At 37.8% G+C, this 12353-nt stretch overlaps 1 protein-coding gene across 4 annotated transcripts in view; it reads right to left on the bottom strand.

Annotated features, from left to right (window-relative positions):
• The window catches only part of VPS8 (VPS8 subunit of CORVET complex), a 242373-nt gene that overhangs the window by 173297 nt on the left and 56723 nt on the right, over positions 1–12353 (bottom strand). The window lies entirely within an intron of this gene.

Raw genomic sequence — 12353 nt, 5'->3', positions numbered from 1 at the left:
TTTATTTTTCAGAAGGCAGAAAATGGAGGAACATGCCAACTTCCAAATCTAAAGGAAAACAGTTGCAACCTTCCCATTATTGGATGAAAGGTAGGCACTGCTTCTGGCAAAGAACAGGGCTGACTGAAAAGGGTACCTCTAAGTTCTTTGAAATAAATGTCAACAAAAAACACAAGAAGAAACAGGAAGACAAAGCAGCATAGTATATGGGAGCCAGCATAGCCCAGCAAAATAGAAAACAAAACCTACTGTCTGATAAATCTGGGTTTCAAACTTTGGCTCTGTCACTTACTAGGTATGACCTTAAATAAGTTTCAGACTTCCGACACTGTTTTCACATCTTTGAAAACCATGCACAGTTTCTATGAGGCTTACATGCATTCATATTTATAAATATCCCAAAATATGTAAGTGGTCAATAACAGGTAACTATGATAATTTTTCTATTATGGAAAATTAAAAACATATACAAGGGAAGAGAAAATAAAATAATGAACTCCATGCATTCATTAACCAGCTTCATCAATTGTTAACTTATCTCCAATCTTGTCTCATCATAGTCCCACAGTATAATTTTGAGATGAATCTCAGATTTTGAGTATTTCACTTATAAAAATTCAATATACGCATACAAAATCAGTCCTCTTTAACATAACCACAGTTTCATTAACATACTTTAAAAAATTAACAATCATTCCTTAATATCAAATACCCTACCAGTGTTTGGATTTCAAATTGTCTCATGAATGTCAAATGTTGATGTTTTTGTTGTATGCTTTGTTTGTTTGTTTTTTCTACATTTCACTTGTCTGAATCAAGATCTATACACAAAGCAACATGCTGGAGCTGGCTGGTAGGTCTCTTAAGTTTCTTTTAATCTATAGGTTTTGCCGCCCCCTCTCTCAGTCCCTTATTTTCCATGAAGTTTATTTATTGAAGAAGCTGGAACACTTATTCCATAGAGTTTCCTATCTGGATTTTGCTAACTGCATCCCCAAGAAATCTTTTAACATGTTCCTCTGTCCTCTATATTTTCTCAGAAGTTTGCTCAGAATCAGGAGTTTTGGTTTTGGGTAATACTTCTTTAAGTATGATGTTACCTATAGGATTCTGGTAGATGCCCTTGATTATTAAGTTGGAGAAGTTCCTTTCTGTTCCTAGTTTGCTAAGAATTTTATCAGGACTGGATGTTGAATTTTGTCAAATGCTTTTCCTTTATCTTTTGAGATACTATGTTTTTTTCTTTTATCAGTAACTAATATGGAAATACATTGATTTTTTTAATGTTAAAGCAGCCTTGCATGCCTCGGATAAACATTTGATCATTATTACTCTTTTTATACATAGCTGGTTTCTATTTGCTAATATATTATGAATTTTTGCTCCTATACTTAGGAGGACATTGGTCTGTAGTGTTCTTTATTGTAATGTCTTTGTCTGGTTTTATTACTAGACATAAGCTAATCTCACACAAAAAGTTATGTGCTCCCTTTTCTTCTATTTTTAAAAAGATTTTTATGTAAAATTGGTGTTATTTTTTTCCTTAAATATGACAGACTTCACTAGTGAAGCTATCTGGGCCTGCAGTTTCTTTGTATGAAATTTATTTACTGAATTGATGAACAGCCACTTAGACTTTCCATTTCTTCTTGAGTCAGCTTTGGTAATTTGTGTCTTCCAAAGAATTTTTATAGTTCATCTAAATTTTTGAATTTACTGGCATAAAGTTATTCATATTATCTTTGTAATATCTATAGGCTCTATAGTGATATTACTATATATCACAGATATAGTGATATTACTGCTCTCACTCCTGGTATTAGTAACTGTGCCGTTACCCATTTTTCCTTGATTAGTCTTACTAGAGGTTTATCGATTTTATTTACCTTTTAAAGAACCAGTCCTTACTTTAATTTTCTCTACTGTTTGTCCATTTTCTATTGAAGCAATTTGTGTTCATCTTTATTATTTCTTTCTTCAATCTACTTTATTTTGCTCTTCTTTTTCTATTTCTTTAATTAAGATAGAAGCTTAGCTCATTTATTTGAGTTCTTTCTTCCTTTCTAATGTAACTATTTAATGCTATAAATTACCCTCAAAAACTGATTTAATTGTAGACCAGAGATTTTGATATGTTGTAATTTCATTTAGTTCAAAATATATTCTAATTTGCTTTGAGATTTTTTCCTTGACTCATGGGTTAGTTATAAAAATGTTATTTAATCTCCAAATATGAGTTTTCTCCAGATTTACCCTAATGTTCCTTCAACAATTTCTTGAAGCTTGTTTTACAACTTAGCATATAATCTATATTGGTGAATGCCACATGTGCACTTGAAAAAAATTTGTACTTTGCTTTTGTTGGGTGGAATATTCTATAAATGTCAGTTAGGTCAAGTTAGTCCATAGTGTTTTTTAAAGTCCTCTATACTTTTAATGATTTTCTGTCTACTAATCCTAATAATTACTGAGAGAGGAGTTTTGAAATTTCCAAACAATAATTGCGAATTTGTCTCTTTCTCCTTTTAGTTTTGTTAGTTTTTGCTTCATATATTTTGAAGGTCAGTTATTGGGTGCTTAACTTTAAATTGTTATGTCTTCTCAATGAATCAACCCCATTTTATCAATTTGAAATTTCTCTTTATCTCTAACAATATTTCCTACATGAAATCTACTTAGTCTGATATTAATATAGCCATTCTTATGATTAGTGTTTGCATACCTCTTTCCATCTTCTTACTTTTAATTTATGTCTTTATGTTTAATGCGAGTTTTTTGTAGACAATCTTGCTTTTTTATCCAGTCTGACAATCTCTGCATTTTAATTAAAATGTTTAGAGTATTTCCATTTCCTGTATTTATTGATATGGTTAGGTTTAGGTTTATTATCTTATTGTTTTCTACTTTTACTATCTCTTTTTTTATGTTTCATTGCATTTAATATTTTTAAAGTATTTTGTCACTACTATTGATTTATTAGTTACACTTTTTCTTCTGTGACTGCTCTCGTATTTACAATATGCAACTTTACCTTATTTCAATCTACATTTAAACAATATTATACTATTAGATGTATAATGTTAGACCCTTACAATGATACACTTTCGTCCCCCACTCCCTGACACTATTACTATTTTTGTCATGCTGTTACTTCCACCTATCATAAATATTACATTATTTTTCTTTTAAACAGTCAACTGATTTTGTTAACAGTATTGAGGTATAATTTATATACCATAAAATTCACTCATTAAGTGTACAATTCAATAGATTTTTTAGTAAACACCAAAATCCAATTTCAGAACATTTCCATCACTCCACAATGATCCCTTTGACCCATTTCCACTCAACCCTATTTCCACTCCTAGTCCCAGGTAACCACTAATCTATTTCTGTCTCTATAAACTTGCTTTTTCTGGACATGTCATACAAATAGAATCAAACAATATGCTGTCTTTCCATATGGCTTCTTTCACTTCACATAGTATTTTTTTTTTTTTTTTTTTTTTTTTTTTTTTTTTTTTTTAAAGAAGCACTTCGGAGTCTTGTATATCCAAGACAAATTTTCCAGTCTTGAGGGAAAATCTCCTAATGCCAGACTTCGCCTAGAGAGTCTGAGAAGTGGCTTGAGCTCCTCCTGAATATCTCCCCTCATCTTCTTTTTTTTTTTTTTTTTATTAATTAGTTTCAGGTGCACAAGACAAAGCAAAACTTAGACATTTATCATTTATATCCCTCACACTGTGTGAACCCCCCTCCCCCCATCCACTATCCCTCTGTACGTTCCCAAAACCTCTCACCTTCCCCTTATCCCCACCCCCCTGCCCATCTAGCAACCCTCAGTTTTTCCTCCATGTTTCCAAAACTGTTTCTGATTAGTTCATTCACTTATTCTTTTCTTTAGATTCCACATATAAGTGAGATCATATGGTATTTGTCTTTCTCTTTCTGACTTATTTCACTTAACATAATGTTCTCTAGGTCCATCCATGTTGTTGCAAATGGTAAGATTTCTTTCTTCTTTATGGCTGCGTAATACTCCATTGTATAAATGTACCACAGTTTCTTAATCCAGTCATCTACTGATGGGCATTTCGGTTGTTTCCAGGTCTTGGCTATTGTATATAGTGCTGCAATAAACATAGGAGTGCATAAAGATTTTTGAATTGGAGTTTTGGATTTCTCCGGATAGATACCTAGGAGTGGGATTGCTGGATCATAAGGTAGTTCCATTTTCAGATTTTTGAGATATCTCCAAACTGTTTTCCATAGTGGCTGCACCAATCTGCATTCCCACCTGCGTTCCCTTTTCTCCGCATCCACGCCAGCACTTGTTGTTTGTTGATTTATTGATGATAGCCATCCTGACTGGGGTGAGGTGGTATCTCATTGTGGTTTTTATTTGCATTTCTCTAATGGTTAGTGAGGTTGAACATTTCTTCATATGTCTGTTTGCCATCTGTGTGTCCTTTTTAGAAAAATGTCTCTTCATGTCCTCTGCCCATTTTTTAATTGGGTTGTTTGTTTTTTTGGAGTTGAGTTGAGTGAGTTTTTTATAAATTTGTGATATTAACCCCTTATCAGATATATCATTGGCAAATATCTTTTCCCAATCAGTAGGATCCCTTTTTGTTTTATTGATGGTTTCCTTTGCTGTGAAAAAGCTTTTTAGTTTGATGTAATCCCACATGTTTATTTTTCCTCTTACTTCCCTCATGAGGATATATCAGTAAAATCTTACTCCGGGTAATGTCTGTGAAGTTTCTTCCTATATTTTCTTCTAGGAATTTTATGGTTTCAGATCTTACATTTAAATCTTTAAGCCATTTTGAATTTATTTTTGTATGTGGTGTAAGGAGGTGATCCAGCTTCATCTTTTTGCATGTGTCTGTCCAAGTTTCCCAGCACCATTTATTGAATAGACTGTGTTGCCTGACCGTACATTCTTGCTTCCATTGTCATAGATTAAGTGGCCATATAGGCATGGATTTATTTCTGGACTCTCTATTCTGTTCCATTGATCTATGGGTCTGTTTTTATGCCAGTACCATGCTGTTTTGATTACTGTAGCCTTGTAGTATAATTTGAAGTCAGGTATTGTTATACCTCCCACTTTGTTCTTATTTCTCAAGATTGTTGAAGATATCCGGGGTCTTTTGTTATCCCATATAAATTTTAGGATTATATGTTCTATTTCTGTGAAAAATGTCGTTGGTAGTTTGATAGGAATTGCGTTGAATATATATATTGCCTTAGGCAGTATGGACATTTTAACTATATTAATTCTTCCTATCCATGAACATGGTATGTGTTTCCATCTATTTGTATCTTCTTTCATTTCTTTCTTCAGTGTCTTATAATTTTCTGAGTACAGATCTTTTACTTCTTTGGTTAAATTTATTCCCAGGTATTTTATAGTCTTTGGAGCAATTGTAAATGGAATTGCTTTTTAATTTCTCCTTCTGATGTTTTATTATTGGTATATACAAATGCAACTGATTTCTGAATATTAATTTTGTATCCTGCTACTTTACTAAATTCATCTATCAGCTCTAATAGTTTCTTGGTGGAGTCTTTAGGGTTCTCTAAATATAGTATCATATCATCTGCATATAATGACAGTTTTACTTCCTCCTTACCGATTTGGATGCCTTTTATTTCTTTTTCTTGTCTGATTGCTGTGGCTAGAACTTCCAGCACTATGTTGAATAGAAGTGGAGAAAGTGGGCAGCCTTGCCTTGTTCCTGATTTTAAGGGAATGGTTTTAGTTTTTCCCCATTGAGTATGATGTTAGCTGTGGGTCTATCATATATGGCCTTTATTATGTTGAGATATGATCCCTCTATTCCCACTTTCTTAAGGGTTTTTATCATGAATGGCTGCTGAATTTTATCAAATGCTTTTCTCGTCAATTGATATGATCATATGATTTTTATTTTTCATTTTGTTAATGTGGTGTATCACATTAATTGATTTCTGGATGTTGAACCACCCTTGCATACCAGGGATGAATCCCACTTGATCATGGTGTATAATCTTTTTAATATATTGCTGAATTCTGTTTGCTAGTATTTTGTTGAGGATTTTTGCATCTATGTTCATTAGCGATATCGGCCTGTAGTTTTCTTTTTTGTGGTGTCTTTGTCTGATTTTGGGATCAGGGTGATAGTGGCTTCGTAAAAGTGTTTGGGAGTCTTCCCTCCTCTGGATTTTTGGAAGAGTTTGAGGAGAATAGGTGACAATTCTTTTGGAACGCTCTGTAAAATTCACCTGTAAAGCCATCTGGTCCAGGGCTTTTGTTTGTTGGGAGATTGTTGATTACTGATTCAATTTCCTTGGTGGTAATCAGTCTATTCAGGTTTTCTGTCTCCTCTTGAGTTAGCCTTGGGAGGTTGTATGCATCTAGGAAATTGTCCATTTCTTCCAGGTTGTCAAATTTGTTGGCATACAGTTGCTCATAGAAATTTCTTAGGATTTTTGTATCTCTGCAGTGTCTGTTGTCACTTCTCCTCTTTCATTACTGATTTTATTAATTTGGGTCCTCTCTCTCTTTGTTTAATGAGTCTGGCTAAAGGTTTGTCAATTTTGTTTATCTTCTCTAAGAACCAACTCTTGGATTCATTGATCTTTTGTATTGTTTTTCTGGTTTCTATTTCATTTATTTCCGCTCTGATCTTTATTATCTCCTTCCTTGTACTCCTTTGGGCTTATTTTGTTGTTCTTTTTCCAGATCCCTTAAGTGTGAAGATAAACTGTTGATTAGTGATGTTTCTTGTTTCTTTAGGTAGGCCTGCAGTGCTATGAACTTCCCTCTTAGGACTGCTTTCGCTGCATCCCATAGATTTTGGGTCGTTGTATTTTCATTTTCGTTTGTCTCGAGATATCTTTTGATTTCTTCCTTGATCTCCTGTTTGACCCATTCATTGTTTAGTAACATATTATTCAGCCTCCATGAATTTGTGTGTCTTCCAGTCTTTTTCCTGTAGTTCATTTCTAATTTCATAGCACTGTGGTCAGAGAAGACAATTGGTATGATTTCAATTTTCTTAAATTTATCCAGACTTGCTTTGTGGCCTAACATATGGTCTATCTTGGAGAATGTTCCATGTGCGCTTGAGAAGAACGTGTATTCTGCAGCATTGGGGTGGAATGCTCTGAAAATATCGGTTAAATCCAAGTGGTCCAATGTGTCATTTAAGGCTGTTGTTTCCGTATTGATTTTCTGTCTGGAAGACCTGTCCCTTGTTGTCAGAGGTGTGTTGAAGTCCCCTACTATGATAGTGTTACTGTTGATCTCCATCTTTATGTCAGTCAATATCTGTTTTATATATTTAGGTGCTCCTATGTTGGGTGCATAGATGTTTACTAGGGTTATATCCTCTTGTCGAATTGATCCCTTTATTATTATATAGTGTCCATCTTTGTCTTTTAATATTTTCTTCATTTTAAAGTCTATTTTGTCAGAGATAAGTATTGCAACTCCAGCTTTTTTCTCATTTCCATTTGCATGGAATATCTTACTCCAACCCTTCACTTTTAGCCTGTGTGTGTCTTTTGATCTGAGGTGAGTCTCTTGTATACAGCATATACAAGGGTCTTGCTTTCTTATCCATTCAGCCACCCTATGTCTCTTGATTGGAGCATTTAAACCATTTACATTTAAAGTGATTATTGATAAGTACATAGTTATTGCCATTTTTAAATTTGTGGATAAGTTGTTTTCGTCTTTCTTCTATTTACAGAAGTCCTTTTAGTATTTCTTGCAATGCTGGCTTGGTGGTAATGAATTCCTTTAGCTTATTCTTTTCTGGGAAGCTCTTTATCTCCCGTCAATTTTAAATGATAGCCTTGCTGGATAAAGCAACCTAGGTTGTAGGCCTTTGTTTTCCATCACTTTGAGTATCTCCTGCCACTCCCTCCTGGCCTTCAATGTTTCTGCAGAAAAGTCATTTGATAGTCTTATGGGAGTTCCTTGTATGTAACCCTCTGTCTTTCTCTTGCTGCTTTTAGGATTCTCTCTTTGTCTTTAATCTTTGCCATTTTAGCTATAATGTGTCTTGGAGTGGACCTGTTTGGGTTTATCCTGGTTGGAACTCTCTGCACTTCCTGGACTTGTATGTTGGTTTCCTTCATCAGGTTAGGGAAATTTTCAGACATTATTACTTCAAATATGTTCTCAATCCCTTGTTTCTTCTCTTCACCTTCTGGTATTCCTATGATGCATGTTGTTGCGCTTGATGTTATCCATAGGTCTCTTAAACCATCTTCATTGTTTTTTATTCTTTTTTCTTTCTGTTGTTCTGTTTGGGTGATCTCTGCTAACTTGTCTTCTAAGTCGCTGATTCGATCCTCTGCTTCATCTAACCTGCTGTTAATTCCTTCAAGTGAGTTCTTTATTTGGTAACTGTGTTCTTTAGTTCTAACTGGTTGTTCGTTATGATTTCTACATCCTTCTTGATGTCCTCTCTAAGTTCCTTAAACATTCTTATCATCAGTATTCTGAACTCTGTCTCTGACAGTTTGGTTACCTCTGCTTCATTTAGTTCCATTTCTGAAGGTTTCTTCTGTTCTTTTATTTGGGATATGTTTCTTTGTTTCCTCATTCTGGCTGACTCTCTGTGTTTGCTTGATGTATTAGATAGGTGCCCTGGAGTTCTTAGTTCTTGCTGGATTAGTATATAATAAATGTCCTTTATATTTGACTTGCACTACTTCTTCTCCCCTCGTGTGCTCTAAAAGTGACTCTTGTGTTGTGTATATTGTCCTGTTAAAGAAGATCCTTAATTGCTTTTCGCTTGTGAGTAGGTGGAGTTAACTCCTAGGCTGACTAGTTGTGAGACTTGGCTTTGCCCACGCAGGGTATTCTGCTGCGTGAGGATTGACCGCTTAGATGTGGTTTGCCCTTTGGCCTCTATGTGCCTGTAAAGAATCCCCTCTGAGTGTGTCACTTGTAGGTCAAACCCGGTAGTACTCTGGCTTGGCCTGGAGTTGGCCGCTGGGTATGTTGAATCTTGTGCCTCTTAAGCTGGGCACTGGTAGGGCAATTACAGAACAAAGCAAATCACCAAGCACAACAATAACAACAAGGAAAAAGTCAAATACATTCACATGTAAAAAAAACAATCGACAACCCCCACTCGACATAGGCAAAGATGTCAGAAATATAAAGACAAATCAAAACAGAACAAAAAAAAAAAAACAGCGCCAGTTGTGGCTTAAGCCCACCAAGTAATCTCCAGGTTGTTCTCAGCTATAGCACAGAGTCCCCACTCGACACAGGCAAAGATGTCAAAAATATAAAGACAAATCAAAACAGAACAAAACAAGCAAACAAACAAACAAACAAACAAAAACCACAGCGCCAGTTGTGGCTTAAGCCCACCAAGTGATCTCCAGGTTGTTCTCTGCTATAGCATAGAGTCCCCACTCGACACAGGCAAAGATGTCAAAAATATAAAGACAAATCAGCACAGAACAAAAAACAAACAAACAAACAAAAAACAAACAAACAAAAAACAAACAAACAAATAAAAAACACAGCGCTAGTTGTGGCTTAAGCCCACCAAGTAATCTCCAAGTTGTTCTCTGCTGTAGCACAGAATCCCCACTCGACACAGGCAAAGATGTCAAAAATATAAAGACAAATCAACACAGAACAAAAACAAACAAACAAACAAAAAACAAACAAACAAAAAACAAACAAACAAACAAAAAACACAGCGCCAGTTGTGGCTTAAGCCCACCAAGTAATCTCCAAGTTGTTCTCTGCTGTAGCACAGAATCCCCACTCGACACAGGCAAAGATGTCAAAAATATAAAGACAAATCAAAACAGAAAGAAAAGAAAAGAAAAAAAAAAAAAAGACAGCGCCAGTTGTGGCTTAAGCCCACCAAGTAATCTCCAAGTTGTTCTCTGCTGTAGCACAGAATCCCCACTCGACACAGGCAAAGATGTCAAAAATATAAAGACAAATCAACACAGAACAAAAACAAACAAACAAACAAACAAACAAAAAACACAGCGCCAGTTGTGGCTTAAGCCCACCAAATAATCTCCAAGTTGTTCTCTGCTGTAGCACAGAATCCCCACTCGACACAGGCAAAGATGTCAAAAATATAAAGACAAATCAAAACAGAAAGAAAAGGAAAAAAAGAAAAAAAAAAAAAAAAAAACAGCGCCAGTTGTGGCTTAAGCCCACCAAGTAATCCCCTGCGTGTTGTGCAGGTAGAGCCGATCACCTGATGCCCAGAGTGACTCTGAGGCTGCAGCTTTAGATCGTGGGGCTGAGGGTCTGGACAGTAGGTTTTACAAAGTCAGTGCAGTTTCTGCCCTTGCCGGCACATATGCACACCGAGAATAGCACCACCAGCCCTGTGTCCAGCTCTCCTGAGTCTTAGGGCACCTCTTCCCTGTGTGTGTGTGTGGCGGCAGGGAATTCCTCAGCTGCTGAAAGCTGAGTGCTGTATATACCACTTACTGCTGATCCCTGGGGTGCCTCCGCCGATGTAATTGCCACGCCCTAGGCAGGCCAGAAAGGGTGGGGGCTGGGGATGGAAAGAGGGTCTTCTCTTTCCCAGCCCAGCTGTGTCACACCCACCCACAGGCCAGAAACAGTGGTATCTGGGGTGGATGAGTCTTCTGTCTCCTAGTCCAGGGCAAACCACACTCTTCTCAGCCTCTTCCCTGGACCAAAGCCAGCGGCCAGTCTTCCCTTAGCCCAAACCCCAAGGCTCCTCTGTAATCTGACACTGCTCTTCAGATCAGGAGCCAGTTTAAGTCTCTGGAAGGGTGGGGGTAGGATTGGAAGAGCGGGGGCAGGGGCCCAGGTATGGAGTTTAATAGTCTCAAATGCTAGATATCCTCCCTCTGCGGGGGAGAGGTCTGCTGTGGGACGCAAAGTAGAGTCCGGCACTTGGCTTTTGTGTTCTCTCTTTTTCCTGGGAACCCCTGCGTCTCTGCAGCTGGGGATGTGTTTGCCCGCTCTAGGCTGGCTAGAAAGGGTGGGGGCTGGGGATGGAAGGAGGGTCTTCTCTTTCCCAGCCCGCTGTCTTAACACTCTTCCCGCAGGCCAGAAAAGGTGGTGGCTGGGGCGGAAGATTCCCAGCTCCTAGCCTCCTCCCTGGGCCCGCCTGTCTTCCCGGAGCCGGGGCTCCAAGGCGCCTCTGTAATCTGCCGCTGCTCCTTAGTGCAGGGGCTAGATCAAATCTCTAGAAAGGCGGGGTAGGGTCAGAAGAGCGGGGAAGGTGCCCAGGCACGGAGTCTGTGTTCCTTGTCCGGCCCAAGGACCAACTGAGGTTATTAGCTGAAGTTAATGCTGGATATGCTGCCCCTGCAGCGGGAGAGGACCGCTGTGGGACGCAGGGCAAAACGCCCACCTCGTGGCTTCCGGGCTCTCCTCCGTCCTGGGATATCCTGCGTATCTGTAGCCGTGGGTGTGGGCTGGAATTTCACAGGCACAGGTGCGGAGCAGATTTCCACAACCCGAGGGTGGGGGCAATTTCTACCGCCACAGGTGTGGACGCGATCCCAACCAGCGTCCCCACCGCCGCCGCAGGTGCGGCGTGTCTCCGCTCCGCTCCCTTCCTTCTTCCCCTGCTCGCCCAATTTTTCCCCACCTGCAAGAAATCCCTGCGCGAGTCTCTTCGCTGTTCTGCGTGATGAGCAGAGAGTCCTTTGATGGGTTATAAGCTTCCCGTTTCTGATAAGATCCGACGGAGAACTCAAAAAGTGCGCCCCGCTGCCGCCATTGCTATCCCCCCTCCTCACATAGTATTTTTGAGGTTCATCCATATTGTAGTTATGTTTCAATAGCTCATCCTTTTCTAAATTGCAGAATACTATTCTATTATACAGCTAAGCCACATTTTGTTTATCCATTTACCAGATGGTGAACATTTGGATTGTTTTCACTTTTTGGCTATAATGAATAAAGTTGCTATGAGCATTTGTGTACAAATGTGTGTGTGGACATGCTTTCATTTCTCTTGGGTGGATACCTAAGAATAGATTTGCTTGATCATGTGGAATTTCTATGTTTAATAGTTTGAGAAACTGACAAAATGTTTTCCACAGCAACTATACCATCTTCCACCAGCAATGTATGACAAGTCCAGTTTTGCCACATCCTCACCAACACTTGTTATTGTGTCTTTTTTTTTTTCAATTTTTCAATTACAGTTTACATACAATATTATATTAGTTTCAGATGTACAACATAGTAATCAGACATTTATATAGTACCTTATAAATGATCACCTCAGTAAGTGCCTCTATGACACCATACACAGTTATTACAATGTAATTGGCTTATCCCATTTCCTATGCTGTACTTTACATCCCTGTGACTATTATTG

The sequence above is a fragment of the Rhinolophus sinicus genome, linkage group LG01, assembly GCF_036562045.2.
Source record: "Rhinolophus sinicus isolate RSC01 linkage group LG01, ASM3656204v1, whole genome shotgun sequence".
In the NCBI taxonomy this organism is placed as follows: Eukaryota; Metazoa; Chordata; class Mammalia; order Chiroptera; family Rhinolophidae; genus Rhinolophus; species Rhinolophus sinicus.
This window is presented reverse-complemented; position numbering and strand designations above follow the sequence as displayed.